The sequence below is a fragment of the Peromyscus leucopus genome, chromosome X, assembly GCF_004664715.2.
Source record: "Peromyscus leucopus breed LL Stock chromosome X, UCI_PerLeu_2.1, whole genome shotgun sequence".
In the NCBI taxonomy this organism is placed as follows: domain Eukaryota; kingdom Metazoa; phylum Chordata; class Mammalia; order Rodentia; family Cricetidae; genus Peromyscus; species Peromyscus leucopus.
Window position 1 is genome coordinate 135,684,785 of NC_051083.1, and position 15,740 is coordinate 135,700,524.

Sequence of the window (15,740 nt, forward strand, 5' to 3'; positions counted from 1 at the left end):
TAAGCCACGTGTCAGTGCTTGACAAATAAGAACAGTTGACAGGCACTAGCTCCACAGTACCAGGGATGGACTGGCAGATTGTGGAGGCATATAAGAACCTTCTACTTGTGCACTTGGGCTCCTGGAGTAGGCATTCTGGCCTCAGAGCATTGGGTTGACCCTGGAACATATCAGGACAAGAAAATGTCTTGCAGCACTCATGTTGCTTTTAGTATTAGACCTAGACTCCTGTGGAAAACTTAGCTGGAACCCTCAGTGGAACACTACTAATAGAGGAGACTGAAGAGGGAGGAAAAGACAGACTGGCTTTCTGCCTCTGTCAGGGAAGAGTAGAGATAGGCCCTCCTGGGGCAGAGCTGCTCTACAAAGGCACTGACATCTTAGGCTAGCTCAGGGCCAGGAGTAGTCACAGGAAGCCTTCTAAAGACCGAGGCCACAGCCACTCCCAGATCTTCCATCCCTGAAGATTTCCAAGAAGGACCATGAACACCAAATTCAGACTCAAAGAAGCACCAAGCATGGTGTACATGCCTTTCATATCAGCACTCAGGATGCAGGAGCAAGCAGATATCTATGAATTCAAGACCAACCTGCTCTACATAGTGAATTTCCAGGACTACAGAGAGACCCTATCTCAAAAAAAGAAAGAGAGAGCGAGAGCGAGAGAGAGGGGGGGGAGAGGGGGAAGCGCGCGCGCGAGAGAGAGAGAGAGAGAGAGAGAGAGAGAGAGAGAGAGAGAGAGAGAGAGAAACAGCAAGTAGAGTCCTGAGTATATGAGCATGCCCACACATGTGCTTGTTTCAGGGAAAGAAATGAGGCCCCAGCAAGGTGTCAGCCCAAGCTGGGACTCCAATGGGATCCCAGACCAGTCCTGGGGCCAGCAGGAGTCTCTAGTGTGGGCCCAGCATTTTCTCAGGTGTGAACAGAGCCTGTGGGGTGGGATGTATACCCAGGGGAGTGCACCTAGCCCCCATGAACTGGTAGTAGGAATAGTCATGAGAAGGGGTAAGGAAGGGCTGTGTGTCCTCTTTCCCCAGACTTAACAATTTAGGGCAGGAGCTGGACCCTGTAGACTGTTACACTCAAGCACACACCTCCAGGTAACCCCCTTTGCTGTGCCTGTGAATGCACAAATCAGGGGATGGGGTGCACAGCTGCACATGCACAAGGCTCAGCCAAGGCCAGTGAGGAAACAGTGGCGGCAGCAGGATCACCCCCTCCACAGGGGGACTCTTGGGTCTAGACTTCTTGGCAGGGCCAACAGGGCTGAGTCACATGTGTCTGAAGCTAGAGATGCGGGTGCCAGGACTGGAACACAAATGTGCCCACTCAGAGGGCCGCCAGGGAGGGGGTGCTCCACTGAGTTCTCACAAGTCCCTATTTTCCCCCAGCCAAGCTCCAGTTTCTGCCTAGCCTCTGTCCTGTGCCTGAGGCCCACCTGATGGGGTGAGATAGCTTTCATGGAGAGTCAAGTGGAACCCATGTTTTTGGCAGGAATCAACTAGAATTTCAGGCTGGAAAGGAAGATGGGGTGGTGGTCCCAAAGTCCCCCTTGCTGTATGGTGCCCTCTCCAGGCTCCCTTCCACTGACACCCTCCCCAGGAACATGCCCACCCCAGCCAGAGGAGGCCTTGGGCCCTCTTCCCTGCCTGTCAGTGTCTGGCTCCCTCCATTCTCTCCCCAGCTATCTTCCCAACAAAGGTACTGTTCCCTCCCTCCCCATCTCCCATTCTCATCTCAGGCAAGGCAGCCCAGACCGTGAGTGTAAATATGAATGGTTTTCTCTCTACAGTGCTCATAAATGCGTCTACAAGAGTGCTTCTTTAATTGGGAGCAGATCCTCTGAAGTTTCAATGGCATTAAAATAAGCTTACTTTCCTCTAGGGAAGGGTCACTGACAGCAGGAGGAAGGCATGGAAAGTTTTGCTTTTCTCTTCTGAAAGCTTTAAGGGGGAAAGGCCCCTGAATCTTTACTGGCATACAACAGCTGCCTGCATGTGCCCTGAGGCCTGCCCCCACATGTATATATGTAAACCTGGTATTCTTATGTATTTGTGAATGCATGAGTGTGCATGAGTGCACACACACACACACACACACACACACACACACACACACATACACACACACAAATCTGCTGTACCCATATAAGATGTGAAAAGTTCAAGAATGGGCCTATTCCCTGTCTGGCGTGCATGAGCTACCAAACCATTGTTCTGTCCCACACCCTGGCAGGAGTGAGGATACATGGGAGAGACTCTATGCATTGGGCAAATGCCAGAACTCCCTGTATAGAGTGACAGAGCAGCAACAGCCACCAATTGTGATATATTGTGCACCCTAACAAAATTTGCCTGAAGACCAGAGAACAGAACAGCCACTAGATTAAACATAGAGGCCAGGCAGTGGTGGCACATGCCTTTAATCCTAGCACACCAGATGGATCTCTGTGAGTTCAAAGCCACCTTGGACTACATGAGATTAATTCAGTCTAGGAGAGAAAACAGAGCCAGGCAGTTGTGGCACACACCTTTAATCCCAGTACTTGGGAGTCACACGCCTTTAATCCCAGCACTAGGAATGTTGAGACATGAAATTACATGGTTGGGCAGAGAAAGGTATATAAGGCATGAAGAGACAGGAACTAAAGGATTTCTGGCTGAGGAAACTCATTCAGCTAGAGGCCTATCTGCTGAGGATTTTCAGGCTGAGGAGTTGGTGAGGTAAAAGGTGGTGGTTACGGCTTGCTCTGCTTCTCTGATCTTCAGGCAAATGTTATTAGGGTATACAATATATCATCACAAGCAATACATTGTTCCTGAGCTCCAGATACTTTCCTGACAGAAGTTTGGATGTTTGCTAACCCGCCTTGCAGTCCAGCTCCTGAGCTTAGGCAGCTGTGCAGTTGACACTCATTTCACCAAGGGCAAGCTATGATCAACTTCTCCCCTAGACAACTCAGTCCCCCATATCTGTCTCCACCTCTGTCCCTGTGACCCCAGTGAGTCTGTGTTGTACCTGACTGCCAAGGACTAAATCTACAGGTTGAATTGTGCAATTTTTTTTTTTTTTTTTTTTTTTGGCTGAGAAGTTTCTGGTGGCTCTGTTTTCTTTGAGGTCAAAGGTAATGTGTCTTGGTCACTGTTGACATGTTTCTCAAGCAGACCTTCCTGTCCTTTCCCAGTCTCAGCCCCTCACTCAACCTATTTCACTATCTCTGTTGTTTCTAAATTTCAGTCAAACTCCCCCAACGCAAGGTCTTTGCACTGGCCAGCCTTCCTGTTTGAAAGGCTCTTTACCAGAGTCCTATTTGCATGGATACCTCATTTTCATTCATATCTCAGCAAAAGTTGCTTTCTCAAGGCCTTTGTCTGATTTCTGTCAAAAAAACACTGCTTCCTTTAGCTACAACACCCAGTCTCTTTGTTTCTTAAAGAATTCCTGTGCCTACAGTTGCAGTGGCTCAGGAATGTTTGGTGAGAAAAGAATCTGTTCTCTAACCCTCCCCTGATGAGAGAAGAGTCCTAAGGTTGTACAACGCTGAGGAGACTTGAGGGGAAAAAAAGCTCTGCATATGGGGAGAGGGCCATGTGGGAAGGGAAAATAAAGTTGGCAGGAGACCCTTGGAATTCTGGCATTGTGCAGCTAGAAGCTATGGTGTTTATATAGAGCAGATTCTTCTCCCTACCTACAATCCGTCTCTACAGCTTTCTAAGAAGTGCTTCTCTGCCGTATTGAGGCAGAGACTGAAGCACTGAGCAGGGAGCATTGTTCCTGAGCTCTCAGGACCAGTCAGACCATAGCAGAGCATTAAGTCTGAAGTCCTTTACAGCAAGCCCCAGGACTTATCCTGGTTCCTGGAAAATCCCAGTGCCCCTCCCACCCTCTTCTCCAGACACAGGCTTAGAATGAGTACTGGCCTGTGGCCCTGGCTGACTCAGTCTGAGAAGAGTCTGAGTCTGCGAATGAGCTCTTGGGGAGAGGGGAGGACAAAATCAAACTTGATGGGAACTGTTGGTTCTGCTGAGCCCCTCCCCACAATCTGGCTCTGCCCTGCGGGCTTCCTTCAAAGTTTCAGAGATGTCTGGGCACTCTAGCTGGACAGAGTACATTGCAGAAATACCATTCCCAAAGTGACCACCTGGATTGGTCACTGCACTTCCAAACCAGGAGAAGGGCAGCCAGGCCAGGGCTCCTTGGGAGCTAAGAAACTGGGAGCACCTCAGACCTTGGGCTTCCTGCCTAGGTGGGGAAGAAGGAGTGTCCCTGCCTCTTCCAGGCTGGCTGTGCCAGAGAAACCTGGGAGCAGGCTTCTCCCCACCCCCATCCCAGCTAATGGGAACCAGATGGCAGGATGTTTAGTCAGAGCCTGGGGAGCTTTGAGAACAGGGGAAATGGTTAAGGGGCCAGGATTCCAGAATCCATCTCAGTTGGGGGGGAAGGGGCAGAGCCAGGGGCATCTCTGGAGACCCAGATTCTAGGCCCACCTCTGTGATGCCTCGATCAGGAGGTTCTCAGACTTGAGCAGGTCTTCTGTCGTTTCTCTGTAAAATGGTGATGGTGGAGGGGTGCTCCCTCTCTCTGGCTTTCAAGAACAAGGGGGGACTGCATACTTCAGGCCTCTCAGGCATGAGGGGTCCCCTCCTCCAGACTCAGCAATGGCCTCCCAGACAGAAGACTGGGCCCAGGCCATTCTCAGTCACCCACAGGGTTCACAGTCAGACACTGATCTCATCCCTGGCTCTTAAGACAACCCTGGTCTCTGATTTGTGTGTGGCATTGTCACAGTCTTCAGGTCATAAAGCAGAACACTTCATAGAAGGAGCGGGGAAAGGACTATGAATGGACTTTGTGTGGTGCAGAGTCGGGGCTCCCAGGTCCCTCTCTCTCCAGCCACAGTACATCTGCTTCACTACACTCAAGTGGAGAAATGTTGAAAATCCCAGTGAAAATCCACTTGCTAGAAGTCCTTCACACACTGCCCCATGGCCCAGGACAGAGACTCAAACAAGCAAATAGAGCTGAAGCTGTAGCCCTTCTTAGCCTCTGCCCTTCCCCCACTACTTCCCTTCCTCCCTTCCATCCAAACCTTGCCCACAATTAACTCATTTTTTCAGATCACTTCCAAACATAAGTCAACACTGGACAGAACTGTAGGAAAAGCTTCTTCAATGCTGGCCCCAAACAGCTGAGCCCTGTGGCAAGCTGTACTGCTTGCCAGCCCCAGCCGCCTGCTCCCTAAACCCCCAGGGCTAGGTTTAGAGCTGGGGCTATGGAGACGCCCAGTGGCTGGTGTCCAGGCCAAGTGTTGGAGCAGAGATTGCTGATATCCCCCAGGCATGTTTAAGGGACCCATGCAGACACCTCCTTTGTCTATACCCAGCAGCACCTTCATTCAGGTCCAACCTCCTTTCTATCTGGTATCATCCTAACCCACAGGTGCCCCTAGATTCACCTAGTGTTGGGGAGGTACAGTAGCATATGTGACCTGGGACTCTTGACCAAAAAGTCTGGGAGTCTTGTAAGATAGATATATCCAGGCAGTGCCTACGACACACACATTCTGATGGGGAACACAGGGTACATGTTGCCCACCATTTCACAGAGGAGAAAGTAGAGGCCTGGAAGAAAAGGAAGTGACATAAGCACCAGGAGCCAACCCTATCCAGAGGTAGGCCAGTGTCCAGGAAGCCCAAAGTGTGTTGTCTGTGCAATGGCGGTGGGGGGCTTTCTGCTACTATCTATGGCAGAAATCCACGGCATGAACAGGCTCTGTCAACACCAGAGTCTTCACTGCCCAAGACAGCCCTGGCACCTGCCCCATCTCCTGGGGACCCAGGAGGTCCATGCCCTTCTCTTTTTCTTGCCATGAAGGTGGGACCAGGCAGCCTGTGGTGAGTATTCTGCCCTGTAAAGGACCTCATAGGCCCACAGTGTATGGAAACAGATGCCCTATTCATGGAGGCACTGGGCCTGGGCCAGTAGAGAGTCAATATGGGCCTTACAGAGAAAGCACAAGTTCTTGGATCCAGGAAAGAATCCCTGTCTTTCTCCTCAGGCGGGAGCAGTAGACATTGTGGGGAGTTAGGAACAAGGGATTCATTGGTTTGGTAGAAGGGAAGGAGAGACAGAGTAGGCAGGGGTGGCTTCTAGAAACAAAGCCAGAGCCAAGAGCTTAGGTAGGACTGTCACAGGCCACCCTGCCATCACTGTATATGCCCATGTATCCCATCTAGTTGTGGCCACTATTCCACTTCTCCCAGCTCTTCATGCCCTCTGTGAGGCCTACCCACAGGGTCCATGAAGGGTATGTTGCTCTCCATCCTGGCTCTTTGGGTGGGTGCTGCTCTGAAGGGGCCTGGCCAGGCAGGGTCTAAATGTGAGAGAGCCTGTGGCCCCACCAGCCCCAGAAGCTTTGCCCATCCCACAGCCACCACCCAGCAGGTCCAGGTCTTTCAGCATTGAGTAGCTATCACTGGCGAGAAGAGCACCCTGCTCTGCTACTGGAGCGCCTTTGGATTAGAGTAGATGGGGAGAAAGCAGTCACTGGAGGCTGTCCACCTGAGACATCCGGACAAAGCCTGAGGCAGTCCATGGCCCTCAGAGCACCCTTTCTGGAGGGTAAGAAGTGTTGAAGACCTTGGGAGGCTTTGTACCCACTGCCTAGGATGGGGCAGAAAAGGGAAAGGCTAGAAGAATAGATCAGGGTTCGCTGGGAGAGAGTTCATCTAGCTGCCTCAAAGCCTACTGGGACAAGAGAATCTTGAGAGGCTGGAATTATGGGAGGTGAGGGGTTGGCAGGCAGATCTGGGCTCAAGGGGCCCCAAGACAAGGACTATAGGTAAGGGCTGATTAGTGCTGTGCTTGGTGGCCCTGTCCTAGGGAGGCAGGAGGAGTAAGTGGGTGGGTCTTACTATCTAGCTTACTAATAGCAGTCATCCTATTTCCTGAACACAAAACAGTAAGAGCCCTCGGGCCTACTGGGCTTCTAGGACATGGGAATCCCCAGGAATTATCGCCCTTTCTTTAAGGTGGCTGACAGCCCCTTAAGACAGCCTTCAAGCTTAGCTACCCTACAACAAACCCTGCCTCCCAGCAGGTACTGGGACAGCAATCTCCAAAAATGAACTGTGCAAGGTGACAGCAATGACTGTCTCCACACATAAGGCTCCTGCTTCAGCACTTGGTAGGGGAAGAGGGGGACCCTGAGGCAATGCTCCCACCCTCTGCCCTTGGGAGGCATTGGAGAAGAGGAACTGAGAAGAGATTTGACCCAAGTTCTGACTAGGCTGACCTCTTCAACCAAGGACAAGCAAAGCTCCCCTTGCGAGCTGGGGGCCGGCCTGCATCTTGTCCCAGTGGGTTTGGAGAGCCTGTAGTGGAAGCACTGCTTCATTTATAAGAGGCAGGTTAGGCCGCCAATGACATAGGATGGCACTCTGCTTGCTCTCTAGTTCTCCTGTGGAGAAGGAAGAATGGCAGTAGAAGGCCTGGAGAGAAAAGGGGTTGTGACCACTCTGCCATGAATATCTCATGGTGGGTGAGGGCTAGACCTGTAAGTCACTCCAGCCTATGTTGGCACCTTTTGCAGAGTTAGGCAACCCAAACAGGCATGAAGATGAGCAGCTAGACTGGTGACAGAGCTGAGCTTGACCCAGTCTCAAGGAGCAAGTTCACTAAGCTCCCATCTGGAAGTAACTTGCCAGGCCAGGCCTGTCCCTGAGAAAGAAATCACCCACAATAGTCTATGAGGAAACACAGTGTCTGAGCAATGGAATGCGTACCCAACAGTCTCAATCCAAGGCAATAGCTATCATAGGGACTAGGACAGAGGAGCCCAAGGTGGGGAACCTGAAGCCCTTATAGGCCAGCAAGGTTCCAGGAGCCAAAGAAGGGGCAGTGATCATAGAAGAGTGCCGGGGAAGAAAGGCAGGTCAGAAAACCAGAAGGAATCTGAAGTCCAAGAGGACCAATGGTAAGGACTAGCTAGGGTTGATGTCCCCCTTGTGGTGTGTCTGCTGGGTGTGATAAGGCTACTCATGAGTGTCCAAACTGACTGCGGTTTTGTAAAGTCAAGCATGCATTTTAAGAGAGGAAACCCCCAAAGATATGACTCCCTACTGGACTCGGTCCCTGGCAAAGCCCTTGCCCCTCAGTTGGGCTCTTGCTGCTTGTGACTAAGCCAAGGATGCCCCTTTATTCTTATAGGGACCTCTGCTGATCTGTGCCAGGAGCCTGGTACCAGCAGAAAGACCAGAGCAGAGACCAAGATAGTGGCAGGAACACCTGAGAAGCCACAGGCTACATACAGATGAGGCCAGGAAGCAGGCAAGGGCCTGGACCTGGAATGACAGACCTGGGAACCACAGAGCAGGCCATGCCCTCCCTGCCAGCCTCATGCATGCTGGCCCAAATGGCTATTGCCTGACACAATGTCAAAATGAAATATGCCCCAACCCTGGGGGATCCTGACCTGACCACGCTCTTCCTGGCAGGTGGTTAACTCCTCTCTGCTAGCACCTACCCCCACAGCAGAGTTAAGAAGGGTGCAGACTTACACTCTTGTCCTGGATCCCCTTCAAACCAGCTCTCAGCCACGGTGGTTGCCTTCCTCCAACTCTTACTATGGGTCTTGGTTAGCAGTGATGCAGTGCCCTACAATCAGAAAAACTGGATACTTCAAAGAAATGGGGGCTTAAGAGTAGCAAAGGACAGGAGATAGTGCATGGGAAATAGTTGCTCTATGTGGACACAGAATGAAACTGCCAAGATTCCAACCTGCATGTTCCTGGGACTGTCCAACCTGGAGTGGCTAGATCTGAGCAAAAACAAACTGAACACCTAAGGCCTACATACCCATGCCTCCAAGGTGCACTGCAGCCTTTTGCCTCCATTCTTGAGACCTGGGCTTGGGTCTGGGGATGTTGCAAGTGGCCAAAGGTTCCATTGCTTTGCATTGATCTGCAATATTCAGCTGCTTAAAGTCAAGTCTAAAGAAAGCTCTGCAGGAAGCTCTTCAGCAGGGATGAATCGCATGATTTGGGGTACATGGGGAAGTCCCCTGAGCCCTTTGCAGTAGATATCCTCAGTGGGCCTAGGTTCAACAACAGTTAGGAAGCCACAGTAAAGCCAGATAGGGGTGTTGCTTGGCTAGGATGGGCCTAGAGTTATGCCCAGGAAGGTTTGTGTCCTGATTAGCAGCAGATAGACCCCCATCTTGCTTCCTCTCTTCTCCCAGAATCAGAAGCAGCTGAAGCAGCTTAACTTGGATAGAAATTCACTGTCCACATTGCCAGGCTTGCCCCTCTCCCTGCTGGAGTTCAAATGCAATGATCACTTCCTGCAGGGCCTACAGCACAGAATCTTCTGGAGCGCAGGCAAGGGGAATGGACCAGAGCAGCTGGAGGAAGCAGCAAAGAGGCACAAGCAAGGGAGCATTAGAGTCAGTTCACCCAGCCTCTCTGCCTTCCCCAAAGGGCTCAGCCAGCTGCTGATGCTTGGGATGCAAGGGAATGAGTTTTATGATAGGGACATCTCACAGGTTTTTGTCAACTTAACATAAGCTAGAATCATCTGGGAAAGGGAGCCTCAATTGAACTGACTCCATCAGATTGGCCTGTAGGGATGTCTGTGGGACATTTTCTGGATTAAAGATTGATGTGAGAGGGCCCAATCCACTGTAGGTAGTACCATTCCCAGGCAGGTAGTCCTGAATTGTTTAATAAAGCAGCTAAGCAAACCATGAGAAGCAAGCCAGTAAAGAGCATTCTTCCATGTCTTCTGCTTCAGCTCCTACCTTGCCTTCCCTTCGGGATTGACTGTAAACTGTAAGCCAAATAAACCCTTTCCTCACCAAGTTGCTTTGGTCATGGTGTTTTTATCACAGCCATAGAAACCAAACTAAAGCAGTTGGCTTTCTCTCCCCTTTTATACAGTTTAGGACTCCAGCCCATAGGGTGGTGCCACTTACATTCAGAGCAGGTCCCCAGTTAATCTTCTCTGGAATTCCCCTTATACACACACCCAGAGGTATACCTCTCTAATGTCCTAGGTGCTTACTAATCAAAATCAAGCTGGCAATCAAAATTAACCATCACCTTGAGTAAAGCCCATGCCTTCTTGAAGCACATCAACTCCTGAAATGGCTATCACCACTTGGTGGTACTTTCTGGAGATGTGAGTTGTGGGACTCAGGGGAGCCATGGCCTAGCCAGTTGGTGTTCCCAGGATCCTTGGCATAGATGGAGCAGTTTGCTTTCCTCATGACCTCTGGTTCTAGAAGCGGGGCACCAACTTCCTCAAAAAGATGATAAAGAGTATGCTGCATTGCAACTATACCTGAGTGTGCTGGGACCCAGCAGCAACTGGCTGCTGGAGGACTGCCTGGCACTCTAGGCATGGATCAATTCCCCCACCCCATGAGTGACTACCGGGGGGGGGGCATTCCCCTGACAGGCATATGGAAACCAGAAAAGAAGGAAAGGCCCCAGAAACACAGGAAAGTATAGAAGACAGTGGAATCAGGAAACCCCAGAGGACCTAGAGCATAGGCCTGGTCTCAGATAGATCTTCAGGTCACCTCCCTCCATGCTCACAGCCCAGGGAAGTTTGGGCCCTGTCACCACCTGCTCCTCTAAGCTATTGCCAGTTTCCAAGGCCTTCTCCCAACACCCCTCAACCTCAAGATCCTCATCCCTCAGCCATGCCTATGCCTGCCTTGCTGGCACCCAGGAAGCCCATGTGGAGCTGTGGCGACAGACGGAGCTGGCCCAGAGGTGGTTTTAGCTGAGGCGATAACTACAAGAAGAGACATGAAAGGGAGGAGCAGGACGGAGACCAGTGGTGTCCTGGAGTTGTCATCACAAAGCCCCACAACTGGATGTACTAACACAATAGAAACATAGAATCAGGGTATGAGGGAGTGAGCTTTCTCAGGAGGACTTAAAACAAAATCCTTTCCTCTGATTTGGACAGCTGGTTGGGGTGTTGGCATGAACAGACCTTTCACCACGACAATGACCAGAGGCCACGGGGTTAAGGGGACAGGATACAGTTCTGGAAAGAGTGGGACAGGATAAGGGAGGTTGGGAGAGGGCTGTCAAGAAGCTAATGAAGGTCTGCTGATCACCAGACGGGACAGGCTGGAGTGGAGACAGAAGGCAAGGGTCCACAGACAGTCCCACCCACCATTCCCAGGACCAGAACCTCCTGCCCTGTGTCTTCTTGTTCCAGGAAAAAGTTACCAGGACGTTTGGGTTTAATTATTCCTTTTTCCTCTTCACTTCTTGCCAAGGGGGCAAAAGAAAGCAGACAGCAGCCTGGGAGGGGCTACCCCGCTGCTTTCCACTCCACCCCCCACCCCCTCACACACACACACACCCGCCCCACATCCGTCCTCCTGCCAACAACATGGGGCCTGGGCAGGGGGGTGGCAGTTAGTCAAACATAGGCTTAGCCCCTGCTTCTCCTTGACTGCAGCACTGTGATATTTTCTCTGCTGATGGAAAGCATGGGGTCTGCAGCCTGAAAGGATAGGAGAGAGAGGAGCTGCCCCAAAGACTTGTTCCACTTGGAGATCACTGAAAGAAGCCACTTTTTCTGCTTTCACCCATCCTGGCCATTACCACCCTCTGTTCTTTCAGATTTGCAAGGACCAGATCTTGCCTGGCAGCAGAGTCAGGGCCTCAGATGTTCACCAAGGAGTAACAGGGGTTCACAGTGGCCCAGAGGAAAGTGGTGACCTGAACTTCCCCCTCAGTCTAGCCTCCTCAAATCTCTCTGCCCCAGTAGATATCCAGTGCTCATGCTCCACTCTCACTCTTGCTCTTGCTCTCACTCTGCCATCTGATTTTCGCATGGTGGAAGCTCAGCCCCATTTGATCTTTACACCACTGGGACAGTTTTAGATGCCCCACTTCTTCACATGATTGATGAAGACCTTTTCATTCAGCATATGACCCAGTGGAGTTCAAGGGACTGGAGGAGCACTGGTTTGCATTAAGTGTAATAAATGCACCTCATTCAAGCCTCTAGCAGCTCCCACCTCCATCTCAGACGTAAGATGCATGCACTGAGAGCTCTGGCTCTCTTTCCCATGGAGTCCCCAGCCACATCCTAGATGCTGCTTTCCTCAGCAAGGATCTCAGAGACCTGGTTCCCATAGCTCTTCTGAGAGCCTCCCCACATTCTTGTCCTCATCAGAGTCCTGAATCCTTACAGCTCTACCTACTTGTTCCAGGAACTATCTGTAGCTGAGCCCTCTAGTAAGTTTCCTATCCAGGGCTAAGACTTATAGTGGCATTTGGTTGCTCATGCAGGTTGATGGAGAAGCCAAACACACTTATCTTTTGTCCTAAAGCAGCCAGAAGCTGGTGACTGCTGCATATTAGTAACTTTGAAGCCCCTGATCCATTCCATATCCCATGACCTTGTCCATGCATACCCATCCCAAAGTCAGCCTGCCCAATCCCCAGGTTCCTACCCACAGTTTGAAAATGGGAGAATAGGATGCATGCAGGTAAAACAATTTGCCCAAAATTATGCATCTCACTTCCTGCAGGACCAAGTTGTAACTTATATGGCCTGATACCAGAGAAGGGGGTGGTCACATTCACTAACCAGGTACTGGCGACTAAGCCTTGGTTTGTGCAAAGTCAGGCCTGCATCAGAGGTCCAGCCCTGGGGATCTAGCAGTGACTGTCCCCTGATCCAAGTCATTGGTTGACTACCTGACGAAGACCAGGCTGCAGTGCCAGGGTGGTGATGACTCAGGCCTGCTCAGCCCTGAAGACAGGGTTGGCCAGTTGTACTGGATTGAGGCTATCATTCTGAGGAGCCCCATGAGGCCATGGAGCCTTTGTCTTACCTGTTAAGGGAGCCACAGGGAAAGTGGCTGAGGTTCCTGCATCAGCTTCTACAGCTTGCAAGACCAGAGAATTAGGTGGCAGGCAGGTAGAATGCAGCAGGAAGAAAGACCATCCCTGCCTTCGGGGTTATAAACAGAGAAAGAACACAAAAATACCTACTACAGAGCCCTAACACTGCCACCAGTTCCAATTGGGCTCTGGGCCTGAGAATTCAGTCTTGCTTTGGTCTCATTCTGCAGCAATTCTCTCCTACCCCCACCCCACCACATTCTAGGCAGAAAAAGGACAAGCAGACTGGGGGTGGGGGTGACTGGGAAGCTGGTGGAATGTTTGCTTTGGACTCATCCATGCATTCCTTCCCCTCTGGGGTCTACGCCCACAGATATGGCACTTCCTGTTTGGGCTGGGTCAGAGGTCAGCAGCCCTGGAGGCACTGGACCTGCTTTCCCAGCTTTCCTAACTCCTCCTCCCCAGCCTAGCCACCCTAAGCCCTGCCCATCCTGCTCTAGCCTTCTAGTCCATCCAGCCCCACCCTCTTCACAGTTGAGTTCAGACCCAAAAGGCACAGGATGTGCGGTATAAGTAGCCCCAACATCCCATCCTCCCAATTCTTAGCCCTGATGTGCTAATGACTCAAGGAGGACCACTGTGTGTCAGGGCAGCAACTTCCAGGCCTTGGTCTAGACCCTTGGAGACAGGATGGGAAGCCCCTGCACAAGGGAGAAAGAGCAAGGAACAGCACCCCTCAAGGATAGCTCCTGGGTTATTTCCAATTTGTCTATGAGGCTGCTATGAGCTGGCAGAGCCTGGGACAGAGAGTATAACTTCTGTGATGTTCCCAACACAGATGCAGGGAATTTAAATTTAGAAATTATAATGAGATGATTCTTTGACTCACCTCCTGATCAAGGTTGAAATTAGACTGTGATCAACATAGCCTCTGCTAGCCCTAACAACAATCTAGAATTGGGCTGGTACCAAGTTGAGACAAAGGGAACATGACTTTATGTCACCAGGTTATCACTAATTAAGGATACCCAGCAAACAAGGCACAGCTGAGGGGAGGATCCAATTCTCCAAGAAATCCAGGATCTTGGAGCTCGAGGACCCTGGCAGCTGGAGGTCAGGGCCTCCAGTTCCGAGTTCATCAGGGAGGGGCTAGCTAGCAACCAGAGGCTGGGCTGGTAGTACAAGCAACATCCCCCAAAAGAACTCCAGGCAGGGATGAGTTTCCCAGAATCCTCTAGTCCCTGATGCCATGCCTACTTTGCCTACTTCTCCCTTGGGTAGTCACTTGACAGGTACCAGCAGTAATGGCAGTCCAGCTGGAACCTCAGGGTGCTGAGTCTCAGAGAGAATACAATAGTAGCACCCCAGATCGTGGTGAGAGCAAAGAAGGGGTTGCTGGGGTCATGTGGAAAAAAAGGAAACACTCATCAATCTCCATATTAAGATGGGGCACTGAGGTAATAAAGCGGGACTGAAGGCAATGGCAGTGGGGACCAGAAGGGTACTCCTATGGCTGTCAAGTTCAAGTGGAAAATGAGAATGGGGAACAATGTGCTTGTTGGGGCTGGCCTGTGTCTCTTACAGAAGACCTCAACAGGACCTTGCACCTCTATTCCCTTTCTCCTGTTCCCATGCAATCAGCTTTCCAGATTCTACAATCCACCAGCCTCCCTGCCTAGTTTCCCCACATTCTACACCAAACCTCCCTCTTGCTTTATACTCAGGGTCTGGATAAGCTTTGCTCAACATGCTGTGCTGGGTACCAAGGCCATCCCCCAGCTCCTACTCCCATAGCAGCTGCCACCACCTCTGAGAAGCTGGATTCTGCAGTCCTTGGGCTATGCACTGCCCTCTGCCAGGCACCTGGCTACTGGTTCTGAAAAACAGGGCCTGACCTGCCCTCCCCTGACCCTACTATAGACTCTAAGAGAGTAACTAGAGCCTTCTGTTTCCACAGGCCATAAGCAGAGCCAGAGAGCACTCCTAAGGTCTAGCTTTATTTAACGGAAGAGTACAGGGTCCCTGGTGCCTCATAGCCTCCTTCTGGTCCTCAGCCCTGAAGACCATCCACACAGACCACAGTACAGTCCCAGTCCACTTTCTCTCTTCTGGCCATGCCCCAGACTGTGCCTCTAAAGATAGCTAGACACACGCAGACTGGGTCTTCAAGGAGCCCCCTTCAATCCCTGAAATTACAGCCCTGGTGGCCCAAAAGGGAGAGATGCTGTGTGATTATGTCCTCAGGGGAAGGTCAAAAAAAAACTCCTGGCATAGAGAATGCCAGCTTTTACCAGCCACGCCTTGGCCATCAGCACTGGGAAGCTTCCAGACAGTGGAGGTTCAGCTCACTAGCACTACCTCAACTATCTCTTGCGCACGTTGACAGAAGCTGTGTCCCTAATTGCTCCACCTTCTATACTCAAAAGGTATCCCCTTACCAAGCATCCATTTCATACCACCTTGAGGCTCCAGGTACTCAGTACTCACTCTAGTGGCTGCTCTCTAAAGTCTGTGGATCTCATACCCTGACTTTGTTCTGCCATTGAGGGTGTGGGCATCAGCCATTAACACAACCAGAGTGTAAGAGTGAGGACTTATCAAAGCATTCTGAGCAAAATGCTTGCTAAAGAAGTGATCCTGGTGTGCATGTGACATGTCTCTGGGTGGGCTTTGTCCTGGAGGCTGAGGTCCCTTGCTCAGAACTGGCTTTGTGGGAGCCCACAGGGCACTGCAGAGAGTGCGGAAGGCAGCCTAGGATACTGCCTTCTCTGCAAGCCTTCCCTGTCCCCTTAGGCTGGTATACTCTTGTCCCACCATCTCTTTGATTCTCCAGGCCTGACCTTGCTCACAGTCCAGCAGTATTCA